The following is a 12,220-nucleotide window of genomic DNA, read 5'->3' as shown; positions in this document are numbered from 1 at the left end:
GAAGGATGACCCATCAGAGACTTCTATCGGATGCGTGGGCGTACCACGAGCTGGTTCAGTAGGATCCTCATCTTCCTCCATGGGATCTTCAGAAAAGTGGTCTTGTGGACCAAGCGGAACAAAACCTGAAGGTTCCTGTATGTAGTCAGCCGGATTAAACTGACCTATGTAGTAGGGAGTAGGGTCGTCATAATTCCGGTGCGAAACCGAACGTTGTAGAGGTATGAAGGAAGGTTGTGGGTTGTTGGGATCATTTTCTGAATCTGGCCCAAAGGAGTGCCGGTAGGATGGCGTCGAGCTGTGCGAAGTGGAATGCCTCGCGGGTTCGTAAAGATCTCTTCGTCGTTGTGGCTCTTCGCTCCTTGTCATCGAAGGATGCCTTGTACCAGATGGTCCAGCCTCGTTATCGTGATGTGTCACGATTTCTCCTCGGCCTCTTCTTCCCCTTCCTCTTCCTCGGAATATAACAGGTGGCATTTTCCTGCTCCAAAACTTATTGAAAATCGAATCGAAAATAAAGACAAAAAGGAGTAATAAATCCAAATTTGTCCTAAGTTATTGTCTAGACTCAAGTATGTGCAATTGTGTCATTGAGATTAAACACAATAGGATAGTGTTTAATTCACTCAATGTTGGCTCTGATACCAACCTGTCACACCCCGATTTCCACGTGTCTCACCGGTGGGCCCGGTGGGGGATTACCGTGACGATGTTGGCAACAATATAGTCAAACCACACAATTATATAATGCACAGCGGAAGCATAAGATAAATATATATTTCAACCTCTGGTGATAATATCAATGTATTACAGAAGTTGAATATCCATAGTGGATCGTAAATAACATAAAGTATTGTTCCATCAGATACTGCAATCAAGCTTGCGAGACTTATCACGACGCTAGGGAGCTAATACCAGCCAATTTACGTTTAGGTACCTGCACTTAATCTTTTGGGGAAAATACGTCAGTTTACACTGGTAAATACATTCAACTGACACATTTGAAAATGTTTATTAAAATTGATTTGAATGCACAAGGCACAAACTCTTTTATAACTTGGGAAAATTCATAATGATCTTGTGAACGTTTTACATGTTCTTTTATGCGTTCAGTAGCCCGGGTCGTGCCGGGTTAAAGATTTATAGACACACCACGTTTGCGTAAAACCGTAGTATAAAAACCAACGGTTACGTCTTTTAATTAAATGTCGACACTTTATACCGGGTGTACGCCTACACCGGGATGTCGATGGTCGTGGCCATTTCGTAAAATGATGCCAAGGATATCCGGGACAACGGTCATTAAACCCCCCAAAGGCTTATAAGCAACAAAACTGTTTAAATGAGCCGATCATATTTAATCAATTAACCACCTAAGCGATGGAATTATATAATGCTCAATCAAGCGGTATTAATATACCGTAACCCAAGCCCATATAGGGGAAATAAGTTAAAGTATTTACCTTTGCAAGTATATTTCCTTAATTGGATTAAATCACCGATAGCTTTTACTGGGGCTCCTAATCTGGAACGAAGGTTTTAATTAACCTCTTAGAATCCTAACGAGTCGTTAAAATGGCCGTAGCCTAGACCGGTTGGTTCCGATATATATATATATATGGTTTAATCGCGCGAAAAGGCGAAAATCGAGAATGGAGTGTGATTCTGACCCAACAAGTTCAGAGACTTGTTTTATATGGGTTAATGGTTCACACTCTGGATTTTGGGGTTCAAATGATATTATTTGACCCGTATCGGCTAAATTATGAAAACTAGTTTCATAAGCCGAACCGTGCGCGCAATAGGCGAAACGGTTAACTATGAGAGTCGTACGCTTATTTCCTAAGTCAATATGCCTTAATTGGGTTGTGGTATCAGTAGGATACCTTCCGTGACGCCCGTAACGAGTTTAAGTTAATATTATGCCCCGTAGGGGCTTTTCGGTCATTTTAAAGACTTTAAAAGGGCTTTTCGAGTTCTACAGGAAATTTGAGTTTCCCGAACAGCTTATAAAGCTTAAAATACTTTATTTATTATTTAAAACTAGTAGCAACTGGAATCGGGTCAAAAGACCTTGTAGAACTCATGTTTTGGCCGAAAAGGGCATATTCGGTATTAACCGAACCGTAGCCATAACCGCAGGTTATGAGCAAGGTAAAAATTATTAAAAATCTTTAAAATTCCCAAAATATTAATTTATAATAGTGGGTAAAAGATTTGGTGACGAAATCTTGGTTTAGATAGGCGTTATGCTATTTGCGCCGTTAATTACTAAAGTTTATTTAAATTGCGCTAATTAGCATAACTCTCATTCTAGACCTCGGATTGACGTGAAACTTTAAGGACATGCTTATAATTTAATAAGCAAAGTTTTGGTCCGTTCACGTGTCCGAAATACTCGTTTTAATTTTAAAAGGTCGTTACGGTCAACTTTTAGGCGAATGACGGAATTGCGCAAAAGACTCGGATAACTCATGAACCGATCACAGAGGTTTATACCAACAGGTGACCTGGTCCTAAGAGAGTCCTAAGGTATATCTATACCTCACTAAAACGGGTCAGAACTGAAGTCAAAGCAAAAGTCAAACTTTTGCGACATTCGGCTCCGAACCGGCTCAATATAGCAAATGATCGATTCAAACGAGCGCAAACAAGTTTATATACTTATTATCATGTTTTATGATTATCAAAACAGGTTCCATAACATATACATTACAGATTATGCATAAATCGCTAAAATAGCTTTCTGTTGACTTTTTAACCGCATGTTTGACTCGACATTTGACATAGTTAGAGTGGTGATCAGGGGGAACCATTTTAGAGGTTTATTACCCACATAAATACCAACTCATAACCACTTTTGATTCGTCATAAGACTGAACCATTACTGATTTATTGTAAAGTCAAACCATAGTTACGACGGTTTGGTTCTTAGCCATTTACTAAGGAAATGTGAAACCACAAAGGGTTAGATCACTTACAGAAGTTGATTCTTGCTTAGAGAGCAGAGAAGGGTGCTTGGGAGCTCCTTAGAATGACCAGAGGTGTATGTTTAAGTTGTGTGAATGTTATGTGCAAAAATGTGGCTATTTATAGCCAATGCCATGCATCAATGATCATTACAACCACCCACAACAGTCCAGGGATGATGGGTAGGTGTCCTAGAGGGCTATGGGTCGAGTAGGGGGCGCCCATGCCTCATTTATTGGAGATTGATCGTTCACCATGCTCAAAAGTCAAGAAAACATCAACTTTCTGCATCTGGGCACTTTACGCGACCCGCATGGGAGTTCCCATGCACTATAACGCGGGTCGCCTGAGTTTAAGAAATCAGACGCGTATCTTAGGAGGCTCGCGGCCCGCCTCAACTTAAGTCTAACCTTCACGCGGGTCGCGAGAGGTTGAAATTCCAGAAATCTTAAATCTTTTGAAATGATTACGAAATCCTGGTAATTAATAACGAAATCTTTCGTAATGATTTACCTGACCTTTCGGTTTTGAAGGGGTAACTTTGCGGTTTGGTCCTCGGTTATTTACCGATAGGGGCCTCGTGTTATTTACTCGCATTATAAAGTCCCCGGTTAGTTTATTAATTTATTTGGAAAGCCTTAATTTCCACTGTTGACGCTTTTAACCCTTCTCATACGAATTCGAGTATAACTCTTTCGTTTTAAGACGGAACTTCGCGGAATTTATACAGTACATTCTAGTGAGCGTATAATACTGTTACGAAGTCTTGGGAACGTTAAAGGGTCACTCAGAGGTAATATTAAACATGTTGACACAGTTAACCCCTGTAGTTCGTAATCTCTCACTTTCTTCCGCATTTTGCTTCCGTACGGTTTATGATTTATTCGTTTGAAGGTTCAAGCATTATTTAGGGTTACTATACAGTATATTTACCCTTGTTGACATTTATAACCCTCGAATTTATATACTTTCAAGGTTTGTCAAAATTAGTCCTTTATTTATTATAGATGCCACATATAAACAAATGACACGTGTTAACACATCATTGGACACAAAAATTCGAGGTGTTACACCTAAAGCCTAACCTTGTTTATATACCACAAGGTTTACAAATGGGCTAGGTCAAACATCATGGGCTGCGAATTGGACAGGCCCAATTCGCCCCCCATCACCCAATTCTTTGGGTTTAGTTAGCCCAAACAATACAACTAACTATTACAAAGCTAAACCCGCTAACCGTTTATCGTTTAACTAATTACAAGATATCCAAAGACCAAATCTAAGCTGTTGTCACAAACATGCACCAACAAACTCCCCCTTGACAATAGCTTCATAAAACCTTTGTCTTGAGTCAAAACTTTGTCTTCGGTCTTCTTGCAATCTTCAAGTAATCTTGCACTGTCTTTGGTCTTTGGATAGCTTCAGCTTCAACAGCTTCTGTCAGCAACAGACTCCCCCTAAGCTGATGCATCCAATCACCAAATCTTCAACACGTTAGCACTTGAGTAAACTCCAGTTTAGCATTTGCACAGCAATCTTCAAACTCTTCAATCTTGTCTGCAATATAGAAAGGAGGTTCTACCATGCATCCAATCAAACTCTCATCTTCACACTTCACAGCAACTTCTCAGCAAGAAACTGCTTCAATCTGTATACTATAAAACAAACATCTCGAGAAACCATAAGAATTTTTCAACATAAGTTAAATAATTATTATTTTTCAAGAGATTAGTTAAACTGTATCACAGATTAAGCCTTTTCAATTTCATCACCAACACGCAAAACTTTTTGTTCAACACACAAGAACCTGCCTGATTGAAAATTTTGAGCTCACTTACTAACACCGTCTCCCCCTATCAGTAACAATTCCTCCAAGAATAACAGTTTTCCGTACGTTAAGAATTTTAAACAGAAAATGACACTATTTTTGGATTTTTTATATTTTTTGAAAGCAAGTAAATAACAAAAGCAATAAACACTCTATTTTTATGAGAATCATTGGTAAGAAGATCATATCAGCACAAGCAAACTGTTTCACACAATTATATAATTCTTTATTTAATTTTTCGTGAAAAGCAGTTCAAGACGATTACCAGTATGTTTGTCCACTTAAACAAAATGCATGAACATTTCAAGTACCATTACCATATGATACATTAAGGTAATTTTATTTCTGATATACTAGTGTGTCCCACTTCAGGATATACCCCCACGATCAAGGTATGCACAAAGATTCATCGTAGTAGGTGAGTATACTGAATTCATCCTTTAAGATATCTTGTCTGTGTCTAGTTCTGCATTTAACCTGTTTTATCATGTTTTGATTTCGTAACCATGAACACCCAAATAAATACAAATCAAATCCTGGAAATATAAACAGCAAACTCTATCATGCAAGTATCTTCCCTACCACATATTTCACAAGTCCAATCCAGATTTCTGAAATCTTAACTGGGAATAGGTTGAGAAGAGAACAGAATAGATCTTTAGTAGAGATGGTATAATATACAAATCAAATGAGATTTTCTCAATTTGATATAGGTTTCTTGGGTTTCTTTTGGGCACTTGAGGGCCTCTTTCGGGTGTATTAGATCTATAGCGCGACAACGTACAGCTAGGTCAGCATGTATCTGGATGCAGCAGAAGCTGTCGTTGCCTAGCACCTCCAGGTCAGCATATATCTGGATGCAGCAGAGGAGGTACACGACTTTTTTCAGAGAAGATTTCAGAATCAGATCAAAATTGTGTGTATCGGGAAATATACAGACATTCAAATAGAAATGAGCTAATTCCAAGTGACTATCTTTCCTGGGGTCATGTACAATTTTAGTTCTAACAGACAGACAGCCAAGATATCCCTAGTTGAAACAACAGTATAAAGACCCAAAACTTCAGATTTTGGCAATCTATCAACGCAAGAATTAAGGTCATTAAACCATACATCACTGATATGTTCCCCACTCATATTCAGTTCATTTAGGTTTATATCACATTGGTAAGTTGATTATTTCATGCTTTTGCCTACTGGTACATCATATGATGAAGCTGTTATCACACTTAAGCAATTTATAGTTCAAGTTCAGTGTGACAGTCTAACTTGCTGATGTACTATCGTTTCTTCTTTTTTACACAGTGATAACTCATTTTTGATTTTCTATTTTTTGTTTATGTTTTTGATTTTTCAATTTTTTTGTGTTTTTGATTTTTTAAGAAAAGCAGTAAACTATTTACAAAAATTCTTATGAAAAACCAGTTATTCAGGATTCCTCATCCCGTTGAGTTCGACTAAATGTTCAAAGCGAGCCCTGTCAAATGCTTTAGTATAAAGATCTGCCAGGTTATCCTCTGTGTCGACTCAGCACTTTGAACTTCAAATTAAATCATTTAATATATATACATATCAACAATCTCACACCCCCCTTTATGTGTCTGAAGCAGCCAATATCAACATAAGTTGATACTCCTCCTTAGCAGCTCCTGCACACACTAACTTAAGAAATTAGTTAGATTGGGGGACCCAAGCCTTAATGGTCTTGGGTCGTCCAAATTCACCAACAACTGGAACATCCATCCAATATCCATTACTCCTAACTGGAGTCTTGGATCTTAGACCTGTTGGAATTTGATTTTGACTTCCACTAGGTCTTTGGTCATGAGGGTTCCTATGTGTGTTTGGACTATTTGACCTTTGGAAATTTTGATTTTGATTCCAAGAAGCATTATTATTATAATTTCTAAAGCCATTGTTATAAAAATTTCGACCACCATTATTTTGGTATCGATTTTGATATTGACCTTGACTTCTGAAATTATTTGAATTTTGGTTGTTCATTCTTGGTGAACTACTTCTAGGTCTCTCGAATCTGCCTGGTGGAGATCTAGGCTGAAATCTAGGTTGATTTCTTTGAAAACGAGGAACTTGTGGAGTTCCTTTTTCAGCCTTATCCACACCAACAGCAACTTTCTCTGGTTGCTTAGGAGCAGATTGCTTTGGAGAGTTGGACTCTCTCTCCTGCTTATCACCATCCTTCTCTAGTGACTTCTCTCTCTTCCTCTCATCCACCTGTGCTTCATTCTTTTTGTTAGGACAGCAGCTAGCTACATGTCCTTTGGTGTGACATTTGAAGCACGACATCCTTTTCGAAGACTTCTTATCTGAAGCCTTTGAACTAGATTCAGGCTTTGATGATGATGCCATAGAAGGATTTGGTTCAGTTTGCTTAATTTCTGAAGTTTCTTTGTTTTTATTTTTAGCAAACTCTATGTTCGATTCATTTTCAATAACAGCTGTTTCGTTTTTCATGTCACTTCCTTGAACAAAACTAATCTTTTTGACAGAAGTTGAGTTTTTATTCCTAGGATGTGAAGTTTTTGTTTTCAAAACAGGTTTGCTGTTATTATCCTTCTTGGCCTCATCTCTCTCAGACTTATCTCCTCGACTTGCTGTGGAACTACTTGGTGCTGTTGACATAAACTTTGTTAGCTCATCTTCATCAGGTAGGAATGAATAATCATGACTAAGAGGAGGTGGGACTTCATTATAGCCTTGGAATCCCACACTAGTCTTGTCATTACTCTTCTTTAACCCACCCATCATATGTTTCATAACAAAAGTAGAATCCCTGAATTGACCCAATTTCTTTTCAAGTTCAACAATTCTGAGTTGAGCATTTGACAACTCTTTGTTTTTATCAGAAATCTCTTTTGTTTTTTCAGCCATCATGTCATGAGCTAAGTCTATGACTTGAAGTTTTTCATTTAATTTGCAGGTTATGGCTTCAAGTTCACTTTCATAACCTTTTATTTTCTTCAAGTATGACGTTTCATTTCTTTTAGCAAAAAAGTTTGATTCTTTAATGTTAGACATCTCGCTTACCAAACTTTTGTTTTGTGTAGACAACCTGTCAACCTCACCCTGTAGTTCACGACATTTTAAACACACAGAATTAGATTTTACCTCTCCTGTTTGTTTGTCAAGGTTGGCCATTAGAGCTGCAAGCTGAGCTTCCAATTGTTTATACTTAGCATCCTTTTCCTCAGCTTCTTTTTCATATTCAGACTTTTGTTTTTCATCTTCAGCACCTGTTGTCTGATCAACCTTCTTTTCTTCAGCTCTATTCTCTACCTTCACCTCAGCATCCACTTTCACTTCTGCATCATCTACTTTAGCTTCACCATCATCGACTGGAGTAATCTCTGCCATGAATGCTTGAGTGACATCCCCATCATTTTCTAAGTGAATGCTCCAATCATATGAACCCTCTCTTGCAGTAGAGATCAACGCCTTTGAGCTAGAGTTGTTTGATGCATTCCTGTTGTTTGAACTCTGGCTCGAATTATCTTGCTTTTGTTTCTGACATTCCCTAGCAAAGTGCCCATAACTTTGACAATTAAAGCACCTCACTTTGGTCTTGTCGAAACCAACGCTCCTTCCCACAAACTTTCTTCCTGTTCTGTTCATGAACCTTTTCACACGCCTAGAAATCATGGCCATTTGCCATTGCAAATCCATCTCTTCAAGATCATCAGGGTCAATCTGATCATAGTCTTCATCTAAAGTAGCAGGATCAGAAATCTTTCCCTGAATATAGTTTTCATAGGAAGCAACAAACGAAGCAAGTAGAGCCAGATGCTCTTCAGCAGACTTCACACTCATTGGCATTGACTTAGCAGTAGTACTCTGCTTAGAAGCTGATGTTTTCTTAACTCCTGATGATCCTCCTGAAGCAGCAACAAAACACACATCACCATCCTGATTCACCAAAACCTGCTCATTCTCACATGATAAAAACGCAGTAGCAGAGTCGCTAGAAGCGTTGTGAGATGAAGAAGATGTAAGCCCATTGTAAACAGCCGGATCTTGAACCTGATCATATCCAGTATCTTTCTTCTTCATGCTGAGCTCATAAGCTCTCAACTTTCCTACTACCTCTTCAAGCTCTTTTGTTTCATAATCAGCTTCACCCTTGATCATTAGAGTATAGATATCCCACTTAGTAGGCAAAGCATCTAGCAGCTTGTCATTCTTTTCTACTTCAGAATAGCAATCGATCTCATAATTGTCCATTTCTGACATCAGATGGTAGTAACGAGTGATGACGTCTTCAAGTGACTCATGCTTCATGTACTTGAAAACAGCAAACTGCTTCTTCAGTAAATCAACCTTGTTCTTCTTGACATCAGCATTTCCAGCGTATCTTTTCTCCAAAGCATCCCACATATCCTTTGAGTTAGTGTACTTTTTGAAGGTATGTTTGATGCTATCAGGTAACGACATTTTGATTGCAGCCAAGGCTCTCTTTTCAGCCTCATACATCTTTTTATCATTATCTTGCATGTTCACATATTCTGTTCTACGTGGTCTGCCCTCAAAGTCGTGTGTAGGATTCACGTACCCATCTTCGATGCATATCCACATGCGCGTATCCTGATATTCAATGAAGGACTGAAAACGATCCTTCCATGTCAGATAATTTTCCACCTTCATCATCTTAGGTGGTTTGTTGGTAGTACCAACCTCATGCTCCATCTTTAACAACTCGTTCAAAGTAGACATGTTTGACATTTTAACGTTAACAGACTGAGAAAACCGTACAAAATTTGTCCGAAAACAGTGGTTACCAAATTACACCGTTAGAATCGTCTCTAAAAGACGAATCCAATGATATATAATGTCAAAAACCGAGCTACGGATCACACGAGTTCAACGGTCCAAATGGTTCTGTCAAACGAGCTACGGATCAAATTCTATTTGCGAAACACTGAAAATTTTCCGACGCTTGCCAACTGAAATTCCACCTCTTAATTTTGCTGCTAAATTCGCTGGTTAAAGGTTAATTTCGCTGGACTAATGTTTGTTTAATTTCGCTGATGTAGTTTAATAGTCAATTTCGCTGATAAGGTTCGCTTGTTTATTTTCGCTGCTCTATTTCGCGAATACGACGAACAGTAAATTCGCCGAGAATCGTAATAACTTCGCTGTGGAAAGTTATACGATCACCAAAGTCGCCTTTGGATTTAACTTCGCCGGTAAGTTTGCTAGTCAAATTCGCAGATCAGTCAAAATCGCCAAAACAGTTAATTTCGCCAGTCAGTCAAAACAGCTAATTTCGCCAATCAGTTAATTTCGCAGATCTGCAAATTTGGAAGGTTAATCTTTTCGAAATTCTGATTATTCTCCAACACAATTCTGCAAAATCAAACAAGCAAATCAGTCAACTTTTGATGAAAATTTTGATGAAATTAATGAAGAACACGAAGAACAGTCTTCGAATCTTCAAGAAATTTAGCCAAAATTCTTCAAAACTATCAACCAAAAACAATCCTGCAAACCCTAAAACCTGCAAAACAGCAATTAAACAAACCAGAATATCAAAACAGCCAACGAAAATCAAAAATCAGAATCAAAACACACAAAAATTTCGAAAATTTTAAAAACCCTAATTATCAGGTTTCAAAAATTTCGAAATTTTACTCCCTGTTTCTGCAGCAAACAATTCTGAACCGAGCAATCAAGAGCCTAATGCTCTGATACCAATTGTAGGTCCCCTTGAGTCTATGGATCGTCACAGAATCGTCTTTCCAATCAAGAGTGCGGAATCCTCTTGATCAGAATTAGCAGAAAACGTGTAGGAAACAGAAACAGCAAATCACTTTCAAACCGGGTTTTATTGATTATCTATCAAGACTGATTACAATCAATCAAACCCTAACCACAAACCCTAATTTCGTCCAAGCAAGCACTCTCACGAAATTATGTCTCTCAAACTCTGTTTTGGTTGATTAACTGATTAACCTAAACCCTAAAGCCTAACCTTGTTTATATACCACAAGGTTTACAACTGGGCTAGGTCAAACATCATGGGCTGCGAATTGGACAGGCCCAATTCGCCCCCCATCACCCAATTCTTTGGGTTTAGTTAGCCCAAACAATACAACTAACTATTACAAAGCTAAACCCGCTAACCGTTTATCGTTTAACTAATTACAAGATATCCAAAGACCAAATCTAAGCTGTTGTCACAAACATGCACCAACAGGCGTTTTGTGTAGAGAAGTCAAAAGACTTTTTTTACCCTTAATGAAGCGCGTCACAGTAATAAAAGTGATGTTATTTATGAAAACGCCACCACGTCATCTAGTTCATGATTGTTTTAATCTGACGATCCATAACCGTTCTCTCCGTTCTCACACTTTTCACCGTTTTCTCTAAATCCTGGACCTATATATATATATATATATATATATATATATATATATATATATATATATATATATATAGGGCAAGGATAAATCAAAAACCCACTCCAGTTGACTAAACCCTGAAAACCCATTAATCACCATTGATCAAACTAAATGAATGGCTGACATTAACTTTGAGCCATGAGTTTCTTTAGTTCCTCTTTTTCTGTATTTTTTAATACACTGATTGTACTTAAGGGTAATATGGGGAACACTTTTTCATCTCTTACTTACAAGAGAAGACAACAGTCTGCATGATCCAGTTCTTCACTCTTCATCTTTTCAAAACTTCAAAACATCAATACACATTCTCTCTCTTCCCAAAATCTTCATCAAACCTTCTCATCTATAACCAAATCACCGGAGATATTCAACTATACCCTCAATCACCGGCCAAAATCGCTTAAGGATCTTCAAAATCGCCGTAGAATATCAACGATCACCGCAGCTATTCAACAATCACCGGAGAAATTCAACAGTCACCGTCGGAAAATAATCAGGCTAAAAACGAGAGGGTTTCAGGTGCGTCGCTTCTTTGTTGACTAAAATCATTAACTTTATTTTAGCTATTCAGAATTAGGGAGTTTTATAATAGAGATTATAGGGTTTTTTAAGACTTTTCAAAATGCTCGATTGCTTTATACCCATTTGGGTTTTCTTAATGAAAGGTACCGTTAGGGTTTTTTTGTATATTTTAAATAATCTCACTTGTTAAAAAGAAAGTTGATAATTTTAGCTAGTTATGAATTTTCTTTTAGAGATACAGATTTGGGATGTGTGAAAATAAAGACTATAAACTTTTAAACAGTTTTCAAAGTGCTCGGTTTCTTCATACATCTGGCTTTTTGTTAATGACATGGTAGCATTAGGGGTTTTTGGGATGAACACATGATCAATTGGGGTGGGGGGTGGGGGGGTCTGATTTGTGGGTTAATTTTGATTGAGAAAAAAAAACTACACTAATAGTGTAAACTTGTTTATCTATACACAATGAGAAATGGTAAAACAA

Source organism: Helianthus annuus, chromosome 1 (assembly GCF_002127325.2).
Source record: "Helianthus annuus cultivar XRQ/B chromosome 1, HanXRQr2.0-SUNRISE, whole genome shotgun sequence".
NCBI lineage: Eukaryota > Viridiplantae > Streptophyta > Magnoliopsida > Asterales > Asteraceae > Helianthus > Helianthus annuus.
The sequence above is the reverse complement of the archived record's forward strand: the minus strand, read 5'-3'. Positions refer to the sequence as shown.